Source organism: Rattus rattus, chromosome 1 (assembly GCF_011064425.1).
Source record: "Rattus rattus isolate New Zealand chromosome 1, Rrattus_CSIRO_v1, whole genome shotgun sequence".
Lineage (NCBI taxonomy): Eukaryota > Metazoa > Chordata > Mammalia > Rodentia > Muridae > Rattus > Rattus rattus.
In genome coordinates this window covers 160,192,626-160,204,397 of record NC_046154.1, presented here as the reverse complement: position 1 = coordinate 160,204,397, position 11,772 = coordinate 160,192,626, and the positions used below count along the sequence as shown (strand labels likewise).

Here is an 11,772-nt window from a genome sequence, read left to right as displayed (position 1 = left end):
ATCAGAGATGTGGGCAGAGTGTAGTCTCTTCTGGTTTCCCAGGCGTGTCTGCCTCTCTGAAGGTTTAGCTCTCCCTCCCACGGGATTTGGGTGCAGAGAACTGTTTATCCCGTCGGTCCCTTCAGGTTCCGGCAGTGTCTCAGATGCAGCGGACTTGCTGCTCCTGTGCCCCTATCCAAGGGAACCCAGAGCTATTTCTTATTGTTTTAATTCTCTTTAAAATCATGAATCATTTCATGGGTTATTTAGTTTCTTAAGGTCTATGTTTTTAGCTCTTTTGTACACCTTAGATATTGGAGTTCAGTGGGACATGTCACTGTCAAAGATTGTGTGTCATTTGGTGAACTACCTTTTAATCCTGTTCCTTTTTTTTTACTATACAGAAGCTTTTTTCTTTCATAATGTTCCACCTGTAATTTGGGACTTTATTGCCTAAGTAACTAGAGTCCTATTTAGAACACCCTTATCTATGCCTATGTCTTCTAATGTTCTCTATATGTTTCCCCCTTGCTGTGACTCAATATCATATAATTTATTCACAGGAATAGCTTTATCCTTTTTTATCCTTGGTCTATCAGAATATTTTTAAAACAGTGCAAAATAAAGTCTTAATTAGAAAACTAATGTAGGTAAGGATCTAGGGGAAAAGGGACCTTGATTCATTACTGGAATGAATGGTAATTAGTATATTCCTATGGAAATCAGAAGTCAGTATAGAAGCATCCCAAACAACGATAAATAAAATAATCATACTTGCCAGATAAACCACTTCAAAATGTATACCAAAGGAAATCAGGAAATATACAAGGAATGACAGAATATTTCAACACTATTCAGAGTATCTACACAATGAACAGGACATATGTGACTACCAACAACAAATATATTGAGAAAACATAAATATATATGTATATGTGCATATGTGTTTATATAGATATATTTGCACATATATACACACATACCCAGAAAGGAGTAATCTATTGTAAAAATCAAATAAAATAAGAAAAAAACTCATGTCATCTCAGAAAAACAAGCTGGTGTTTGAGCATATCAATATATTAAGACATACTTTAAGGACATGTCAAATATTTTGTCAAATGTGGAACACAGGAAAAATTATATGAAAATAAAGAGAAGTGAGTGTACAAACCAAGAGAAAACAGGATATTTGGAAGTGAAGCTTAAATTTAATTGGCCTACAGCAGGTATCTTTTGGTTCTTTTTTTTTTTTTTTTTTTTTAGCTGGGACCCGAACCCAGGGCCTTAAGCTTCCTAGGCAAGTGCTCTACCTCTGAGCTAAATCCCCAACCCAACAGCAGGGTATCTTTACCCATTTAATAGTGTCATTTTTTATATTCACTGGAAAAATATTCTGCCCCAAGCATAGCCGTGTAACCATAATTTCAAAAGGTGGATTTGTGATAAATAATCAAACATCAATCTGTAACAGATTCTCTACAAGCATAAATTTAAAAATAAAATGTTTTTGTACACATTTTTATTACTGTAGAAAGAACTTTGTATCTTGGATGCAGAGGCAGAGATTCTCCATCACGTCAGAGGCACTGTATTTTCATATCGTGCTGATGGTAACACTTAGTCAGGTTTACAATACTTGAGACAAGTAAGTTTTGTGTAGTAAGTGATAGAAATGGCAATTTCATTTACCTTCCAACCAAACAATAAATAAGTCAAAAATGTTATCTCTAGAACAACATGAAAGACAACTATGTATTTTAGGTTATAAGGAGGTGAGTAGACATGGTCTATCTAAATTCATTATTTACCGGGATGCTGGCTGAAAGACAGAAGTGCAGATTTACCAGAACCAACATACACAACTGAGGAAGATTTTGACCTGTAGAGAAATAATGGCAAGTGATTCAAAGTCAGATGCAAAATTTTTTAACGTTAGAGAATATTTTAATTCTTATGTGATAGTCTTCATAGCCAATATAACTACATACAGTTGTATTTCTTGGCATGTGAGTAACATAATCTCATAGTGTGATTTGTGTTTTTATCCTTTGCAGTATACAGTGAAAAGTATGGTCTACACAATTGTTGAAGCATAATAAGTCAGTAGTTTCAAATGAGAATATTCTAAAGTATTAAATAACTAGAGATTTCCATCAAGCTTGTTAATTGCATAGATTTTATAAATGAAACCATTATATATTATATTGTTGTAAAAGTATCAATATGTCTTGAAGAAACTTTGAGTCAATAACAACATTGTCATTTACAATGTTTTATGTTTATATCAGAGTTGAGTAAATGCCAGGATACTGAATATTTTTCAAACCAAACTTGGTTTGGTATATTAGACTTCTTTGTCTCAGGCTGACTAGAGTGCCCTGTCTCAAGTCTTCAGTTCCTTTAGAAATCATTATTGGTATAAATGCTCACAAAGTTTCTATAAGTTCCCAAAAATGATAAAAGGGAAGACATTTATCTCTGAATAACTTTTGATTCTTCATCTTTTTATTTTTTTATTTATACTGTTTTCTAAAGAATAGCATATACGCCAAATTTGCAAATAACTTTATTTTATCATCAGATAAGAATACATGATCTTACATTTATAGTAGCCTCTACTATAAATGGCTTAAATTCTTCCATTATGAAAAAAATAACATGGTATTTTTTTCCTAGAGAGAGCCTTTTAATTTTATAAAAAGAGGTTCCACAAAGTAAATTCTAATTAAAATGTGGATAAAGTCTTCCATAAAAGCTTTCAAAGAGTATTTTCAGAAAATAGTTTATAAGACAGAATATTTTAAAACTAAGTCTTCTGAAATCAGAATTTCCTAGTTAAATATCTTATGCAAACCAGAATACTTTTTGCTTTGAGCTTACTTTGTAACATAATATGAATAATAAATAAATAAAAGATCATGGGTAAACATGGGTAAAAGATAATCTTTAAAAATATATTGACATTGGTTGAACTAAGAAATTTTCTATGATGAAAAGGAAACAAATTTTAACATGTGTACCTTTTCTAAAGTTTGCTTTTGTAGACATGTTAGAATAAAAAAGGAATGAAGAACCAGTCAGTAGAGATTGTTTTCATTTTGCTGGGACTGTCAAATGACCCTCAGCTACAAATTCTGATCTTCCTGTTTATGTTTTTCAATTACATTTGAGCCTGATGGGGAATTTAATGATTATCTTCCTCACCCTGCTGGATCTTCGTCTCAAGATTCCAATGTACTTCTTTCTGCGGAATTTCTCCTTCTTGGAAATGGCATTCACATCTTCTTGCATTCCACCGATCTTGATGAGCATTCTCCCTTGAGACAAAACAATTTCCTATGGAGCTTGTTTAACTCACTTATTGTTCTTCTTTCTATTACTAATTGCAGAGTTCTACCTCCTGCCTGCCATGTTCTGTGAATGCTATGTAGCCATCTGTGGGCCATTGCACGACCCCATAAGCATGAACAGCAAAGTCATCTACTGGTACTTAGCTCCTTGGTGACTGGGTTTTTATCTATCTTTCCCACATTGATGTTGGGACTCACACTGGATTTCTGTGCTTCCAAGCTGATAGACCACTTCCTGTGTGACACATCACCTGTCCTGCAGCTGTCTTGCACAGACACAAGTTTCATAGAATGGATGCCATTTTTCATAGGTATAATGATACTTGTCATCACCATGATCTTAGTGATTCTCTCGTACACATTCATCATCAAAACTATTCTAAATTTTCCTTCAGCTCAACAGCAAAGAAAGGCCTTTTCCACCTGGTCTTCACACATGGTTTTTGTCTCTAGTACTTATGGGAGTTGTATCTTCATATACATGAAAACATCAGACAAGGAGAGGGTGATGTTTTAAATAAAAGTGTAGCTGTGCTCAGCACTTCTGTTGCCCCTTTGCTAAACCCTTTCATTTACACCATAAGGAACCAGCAGGTAAAGGATGCTTTCAGATGCTTTGCAGATTGTGTTATTCTCAAAAGAGTGAGTTAAAATATAGACCTAAATAGTACGCTGTTGGAACATGATTTTAAAAAAAAAGATAATTAATATCAGTTATATCCACGATGGTCCATGGTATTCCTCTCTTTCACTACTTATATCATAATGAGTATTCTAATTATTTTATGTTCATTTCCAGAATTGATCTCAATCACTAGGAGCAAAACACTTCTTCAGTTCATAATGTATACTTTTTTCCTTGCACAGAAGTCTCTCTTTTTGTGATAAATTTATTTAATAATGTACTGTACAAATAAATACTGTTAGAAATTCTGAATTAAATCTATGTTCATAATTGATTGCTAACCACTTTACTTGCAGTTTAATATTTTGCATTATTAAAAATAGAGACAAGCAGAGAGCATGAAATTAATCTAGAATGTGATGAACATTGTCATGGAAATTCCCTATGAAATCTGAGTTGATCTGAACATTAAATTAATCTTGTCCAAGAAAGCAGCCACATGATGAAGCTATTGCTATGAGTAAAGAAAATACATGTTGAAGGGTACTGTGATGAGACATATGAAGCCTGAAATGGAATAAGATATTTCTCCCTAGATTTATAATCATTTAGAATTAGTTTCCTGCATAATTAGATCATTTGCTCAATAGTATCAATGTGCAAATAACACAGCTTGTTTGTCAAAGGAAATTAAAGGTATTTATTCCAGAGCTAAAATTCAGTGACTCTGGCAGAGAAACAGATTTATGTTACTTCTGTTCCATATTTCTATTGGAAACACTCTTATGAAGTATTTTTATTTTAGTAACAGATCAAAGAAAGCCATGAATCAAGATTTTTCTTAAATACATTGGAGGAAACATCCAGAAGGTAGATTACAGAAATGTGTGGAATCTTTCACATAGGCTTCGGATGTTACCTAATGACATTCGAAGTGTTTTCATAAAGAAGCAACTGATCTATTAATAGATTCCAGGGCATTTTTCTACTGCTCTTGAATTTTAATTATTCTTATCCTTTTAATAAAAATAGAAAATTTTCTCATATAATATATTTTGCTTAGTCTCCCTCTATTCCTCCCAGTACCTAACTATCCCCCCTCCTGCCATTCTGGTCTACCCTGTTTCTGTTTCTCATTAGAAAACCAAAAGTCTTCCAAGGGTAAACAATAAAATAAAATAAGATAAAACAAAAATTAAACCACTGTAATATGTTAAAACAAACAGAAGAGAAAGAGTCCAAGAAAAGATACAAGGAACAGATACAGATGCAGACATCCACTTGTTCAAACATTCACGAATCCCATTAAAACACTAATGTAAACATTTTTTTTCTATTAGTCACGGGATTTATTTCAGACACAGAAGTTGGTAAGGAGTGCTGTTCATGGGGCTAAGCTAGGAGTTAAAGGACTTAGCATCTGTATCCTTAGTATTCCAGTTTCCTCATGTCACTGAGGTTCTAATTAATGTATTGTCCCTTAGCCACACAGCTTCTTTCCAGAGATTCTTGTTGACAGTAAAAGTAGTTTGACTTAATGCTTTGATGCTAATTACTTTTATTTCTTCATAGAAGAAATGAAAATAATTTGTGGAAAATTGTAAACACATGATACTTTTATAATTCTGATTGGAGAAATTTTCATTTGTAAATTGAAATTCTTTAATCAATTCAGCTTCAGTCTATTTTCATCAAATTAATGATGCATCTCATACAAATCAATGTACAATTATTTTTATCTAACTACATTGGACAAATTAATGTAAAGGGAACTACAAGAAACACAATAGTGAATATTTTCCCCCTTAATCTTTTCCCCTATCATTATAATTTTAAATGCATATGCAAAAAATAATGGATTTCATTATGGCATATTTATAATACATATGTGCAATTATAGGTTTTCATAATTAATCTCCACACTACTCACGCATGCCCTTGCCTAGTCTCCCTCATCTTCACAAATAGTCCTGTATTACTTAGGATTTCTATTGCTTTGTTAGAAACACCATTACCGAAATGCAAGTTGGGCGGTTAAGTGTTTATTTCTGTTCTATGTCCACAGCACTGTTCCTCACGGAAAGAAGTCAGGACAGGAACACAAACAAGGCAGGCTTCTGAAGACATGGGTTGATGCAGAAACCATGGAAGAGTTCTGCTTACTGGTTTCACATGGCTTTCTCAGCCTGCTTTCTTATAGAACCCAGGACCCCCGACCCAGAAATGGCACCACTCAGAATGAGCTGGATATACCCCAACTGATTGCTAGTTGAGAAAATGCTTTAGAGCTGGAACTCATGTAAATATTTCCTCAACTATAGCTCCTTCCTTTATGGTGACTCTAGCTTAAGTATACTTGATACACAGGATAGTCAGGACAACTATCCCCTTGTCAACTTAACACACAAACACATCAATATTAACCTATAGTGCTTCATTTATTATTCAGCCAAAAGTTCTCACATTGAAAACATAAATAACATTAAAAGGCATTAAAATTTCAGTCCCTTTAAAATAGGCAATCTTTTTAAAACCAAAAGTCTTATAGAATTAAAATTTCTTAACTATGGGTTTAGCAATGCTTCCGGGATTCACTCAGGAACTTCTGGAATCATCCAAATGCTTGGATGACCTCTCCACTTCTATCCTTTACAACAAACAGAGCTTTTTTCCCAAGACGTTGGCAGGTTCCACTCAACAGCTATTGCTGCTCTTGGTAGTTGTCCCATGGTACTGGCATTTCCAAAACTCTGGGGACTTCTGCTGCAATTGATTTGCACTTTGACCAATAGCCTCTCATAGGCTCTCTTCATCATGCCAAGACTAGATGTCACTTTCAAACATGGCTTCTTACTCCTACAAAATAAATTTACCTTCATTGTTAGAGATTAAAGGTGGGTACTAAGAGTGTAACTGTGTTCCAGGCAGATCATAGCAAAATTCAGGGCATGTCTACATTCTGGCTGGATATTTCCTTTATATGTGATCATTTTCCAGAGTGGCCTGTTGCTGGATTAAATACTTCTACAGAATTTTCATTCCCTGCTGATGCAATATAGCAGATGGTCCTGATAAAATCTTTAAGTTTCCCTCTGAAGCTTCACACTCTAGGCCTCCATCTCCTGCACTACTCTCAAAATTCTTATCTTCCGAGTTCTTAAAGAACATCCCACTTAGCTCTCAACACACAGTGGACTTTCTAGCCCAAAGTTCCAAAGTATTTCCACGATCCTCCCCAAAATGTGTTCAGGATTGTCATAGCAATACCCTACTAAAATAGAACCAATTTGTTTCAGAGTTTTTATTTCTGCAATGAAAAAGTGAGTTGAGAGGAAAAGATTTAGTTTTCTTACTCTTCCACAGCACTCTTCATCCTGAAGAAAATCAAGATAGGAACTCATACAGAGCAGGATCTAGGGAGCAGGAGCTGAGGCAGAAGCGATAGAGAGGTACTACATATGGGCTTGTTTCACATGGCTTGTTCAGTCTGCTTTCTTATAGAACCTAGGAACAATACAAAGGGATGACACCAATAAGAGTGGGGTAGGTCCTTCCTCACTGATCACTAATTGAGAAAATGCCTTACAGGTGAATCTATTGCAGGCATGTCCTTAACTGAGGCTTCTTCCCTTCTGAGGACTGCAGCTTGAGTTATATTGTAACACACACAGACACACACAGACACAGACACAGACACAGACACACACACACACACACACACACACACACACACACACACATCCTCTTTTATTTTCAAGGCTCCTGTTCTTTATTACACCATTTTCTCACTTCACTTAAGGTCTCTCCAGTCACTCCCCTGATAATCCCATGTTCTCTAGTAATTAAATGAAATGTCTACATTTGATATTTCAGTCACTGTAGATACTCTCTTCACTTATGGAAATTTAATTGAAAGCAAATGCTCAATCTTCATGTTTTATATAGAGTTACTGAGTTCACATAAAAATTTGAGAACTCCTATCCATCAGAGACACATACCACACTCAAGAGCTGACAGTGGTGGGAGAGAGAGTTCACCGCCCTGACAGGAGGGCATTCCTAAGACTGCAGAGTGGGAGAGACCACAAATACTGCCCACCCCTGCCCATATCCATGGCCCAATAGGAAACTGTATAGGGCCTCTGGGAACCAGAAGATCCTACTACAAAAGCCTATATTCAAGAAAATTTGAAAATCTGTAGAAATGGACAATTTCCTAGACAGATATCAGGTACCAAAATTAAATCAGGAATAGATAAACCATTTAAGCAACCCCATAACTCCTAAAGAAATAGAAGCAGTCACTAAAGGTCTCCCAACCAAAAAGAACCCAGGTCCAGATGAGTTCAGTGCAGAATTCTATCAGACTTTCATAGAAGACCTCACACCAATACTATCCAAACTATTGCACAAAATTGAAACAGATGGAGCGCTACCGAATTCTTTCTATGAAGCCACAATTACTCTTATACCTAAACCACACAAAGACCCAACAAAGAATGAGAACTTCAGACCAATTTCGCTTATGAATATCGACACAAAAATACTCAATAACATTCTGGCAAACAGAATCTAAGAGCACATCAAAACAATCATCCACCATGATCAAGTAGGCTTCATCCCATGCATGCAGGGATGGCTTAATATACGGAAAACCATCAACGTGATCCATTATATAAACAAACTGAAAGATAAAAAACACATGATCATTTCATTAGATGCCGAGAAAGCATTTGAAAAAATTCAACACCCCTTCATGATAAAAGTCCTGGGAAAAATAAGAATTCAAGGCACATTCATAAACATAGTGAAAACCATATAAAGCAAACCAGTAGCTAATATTAAACTAAATGGAGAGAAACTTGAAGCAATCCCACTAAAATCAGGGGCTAGACAAGGCTGCCCACTCTCTCCTACTTATTCAATATAGTTCTTGAAGTTCTAGCCAGAGCAATCACACAACAAGAGGAGATCAAAGAGATTCAAATTGGAAAAGAAGAAGTCAAAATATCACTTCTTGCAGATGATATGTTAGTATATTTAAGTGATCCCAAAAGTTCCGCCAGAGAACTACTAAACCTGATAAACAACTTCAGCAAAGTGACTGGGTATAAAATTAACTAAAATAAATCAGTAGCCTTCCTCTACACAAAAGAGAAACAAACCAAGAAAGAAATTAGGGAAATGGCACATTTCATATTAGTCCCAAATAATATACAATACCTCGGTGTGACTTTACCCAAGGAAGTGAAAGATCTCTATGATAAGAACTTCAAACCTCTGAAGAACGAAATTGAAGAAGACCTCAGAAGATTGAAAGATCTCCCATGCTCAGAAATTTGCTGGATTAATACTGTACAAATGGCCATTTTACCAAAAGTGATCGACAGATTCAATGCAATCACCATCAAAATACCAATCCAATTCTTCAGAGAGTTAAACAGAACAATTTGCAGATTCATCTGGAATAACAAAAAACCCAGGATAACTAAAACTACCATCAACAATAAAAGGACTTCTGGCAGAATGACTATCCCTGAACTCAAGCAGTATTACAGAGCAATAATGATAAAAACTGCATGGTATTGATACAGAGACAGACAGATAGAAGACAGGAATAGAATTGAAAATCCAGAAATGAAACCACACATCTTTGGTCACTTGATTTTTGACAGAGGAGCCAAAACCATCCAATGGAAAAAAGATAGCATTTTCAGAAAATGGTGCTGCATCAACTGGAGGTCAGCATGTAGAAGAATGCAGATTGAACCATGCTTATCACCCTGTACAAAGCTTAAATCCAAGTGGATCAAGGATCTCCACATCAAACCAGATACATTCAAACTAATAGAAGAAAAAGCAAGGAAGCCTCTCAAACACATGAGCTCTGGAGAAAATTTTCTGAACAAAACACTAAGGGCTTATGCTCTAAGATCAAGAATCGACAAATGGGATCTCATAAAACTGCAAAGCTTCTGTAAGGCAAAGGACACTGTTGTTTGGACAAAACAGCAACCAACAGATTGGGAAAAGATCTTTACCATTCCTACAAGTGATAGAGGCCTTATATCCAAAATATACAAAGAACTCAATAAGTTAGACCGCAGGGAGACAAATAATCCTATTAAAAAATGGGGTTCAGTGCTAAACAAAGAATTCACAGCTGAGGAATGCCAAATGGCTGAGAAACACCTAAAGAAATGTTCAACATCTTTAGTCCTAAGGGAAATGCTAATCAAAACAAACCTGTGATTTCACCTCACAACTGTGAGAATGGCTAAGACCAAAAACTCGGGTGACAGCAAATGCTGGTGACAATGTGGAGAAAGGGGAACACTCCTCCATTGTTGGTAGGATTGCAGATTGATACAACCATTCTGGAAATCAGTCTGGAGTTTCCTCAGAAAATTGGACATTTAACTACCTGAAGACCCAGCTATATCTCTCTTGGGCATATACCCAAAAGATGCCCCAACATATAACAAAGACAAATGCTCCACTATGTTCATAGCAGCCTTATTTATAATAGCCCGAAGCTGGAAAGAACACAGATGCCCTTCAACAGAGGAATGGATACAGAAAATGTGGTACATCTACACAATGGAATATTACTCAGCTATCAAAAACAATGACTTTATGAAATTCATAGGCAAATGGAGGGAACCGGAAAATATCATCCCGAATGAGGTAACCCAATCACAGAAAAACACACATGGTATGCAGTCATTGATAAGAGGCTATTAGCCCAAATGCTTGAATTGCCCTAGATGCACAGAACAGATGAAACTCAAGAAGGCTGACCAAAATACGAATGCTTCACTCCTTCTTTAAAAGGGGAACAAGAGTATCCTTGGGAGGTAATAGGGAGGCAAAGTTTAGAACAGAGGCAGAAGGAACACCCATTCAGAGCCTGCCCCACATGTGGCCCATACATACACAGCCACTGAACTCTTTAAGATGGATGAAGAAAAGAAGTGAATGATGACAGGCACTGGATGTAGATGTCTTCTGAAAGACACAGCCCGAATACAGCAAATCCATAGGAAAATACCATCATTAAACCACTGATCTGAGAATATGACCCCAGTTGAAGGAATATAAAAAGGACTGAAAGAGCTTGAAGGGTCTTGAGACCCCATATGAACAACAATGCCAACCAACCAGAGCTTCCAGGGACTAAGCCACTACCCAAAGACAACATGGACTCACCCTGGGCTCCAACTGCATATGTAGCAATGAATAGCCTAATAAGAGCACCAGTAGAAGGGGAAGCCCTTGGTCCTGCCAAGACTGAACTCCCAGTGAACGTGATTGTTGGGGGGAGGGCAGTAATGGGGGGAGGATGGGCAGGGAAACACCCATAGAGAAGGATTGGTGGAGGGGTTAGGGGGATGTTGGCTGGGAAACCAGGAAGGGACATAACAATTGAAATGTAAATAAGAAATACTTAAGTTAATAAAGATGAAAAGAAAGAGAGAAAGAAAGAAAGAAAGGAAGAAAGAAAGAAAGAAAGAAAGAAAGAAAGAAAGAAAGAAAGAAAGAAAGAAAGAAAGGAAGAAAATAGAGCTGACTGTGATCGCAAATGTTTCCCAGGGCCAATTTATAAAAGTAAAAACCAGGATAAGCTCATGTGCAGGTGCAGGGAGTGCTGCCCAGTGGTCAGCTCTGACTCAAGCTATTTGGGCTAGGTATGCACAATCGTTCTAACTGACCTTTATTTTGATTGACCCTAAGTGGAGCTTATGTTTGTGGAAATTCTTAGGATTAACAAATACCTGAAAATAGCAGGTTGGGTGGTCAATCTGACCCTGCTCTGAG

The 11,772-nt window shown here is 36.3% G+C and overlaps 1 pseudogene; it reads left to right on the top strand.

Annotated features, from left to right (window-relative positions):
* The first annotated feature begins 3,044 nt into the window (after positions 1-3,044).
* Positions 3,045-3,997, top strand: LOC116889905 (annotated as a pseudogene).
* Positions 3,998-11,772: the final 7,775 nt, after the last annotated feature.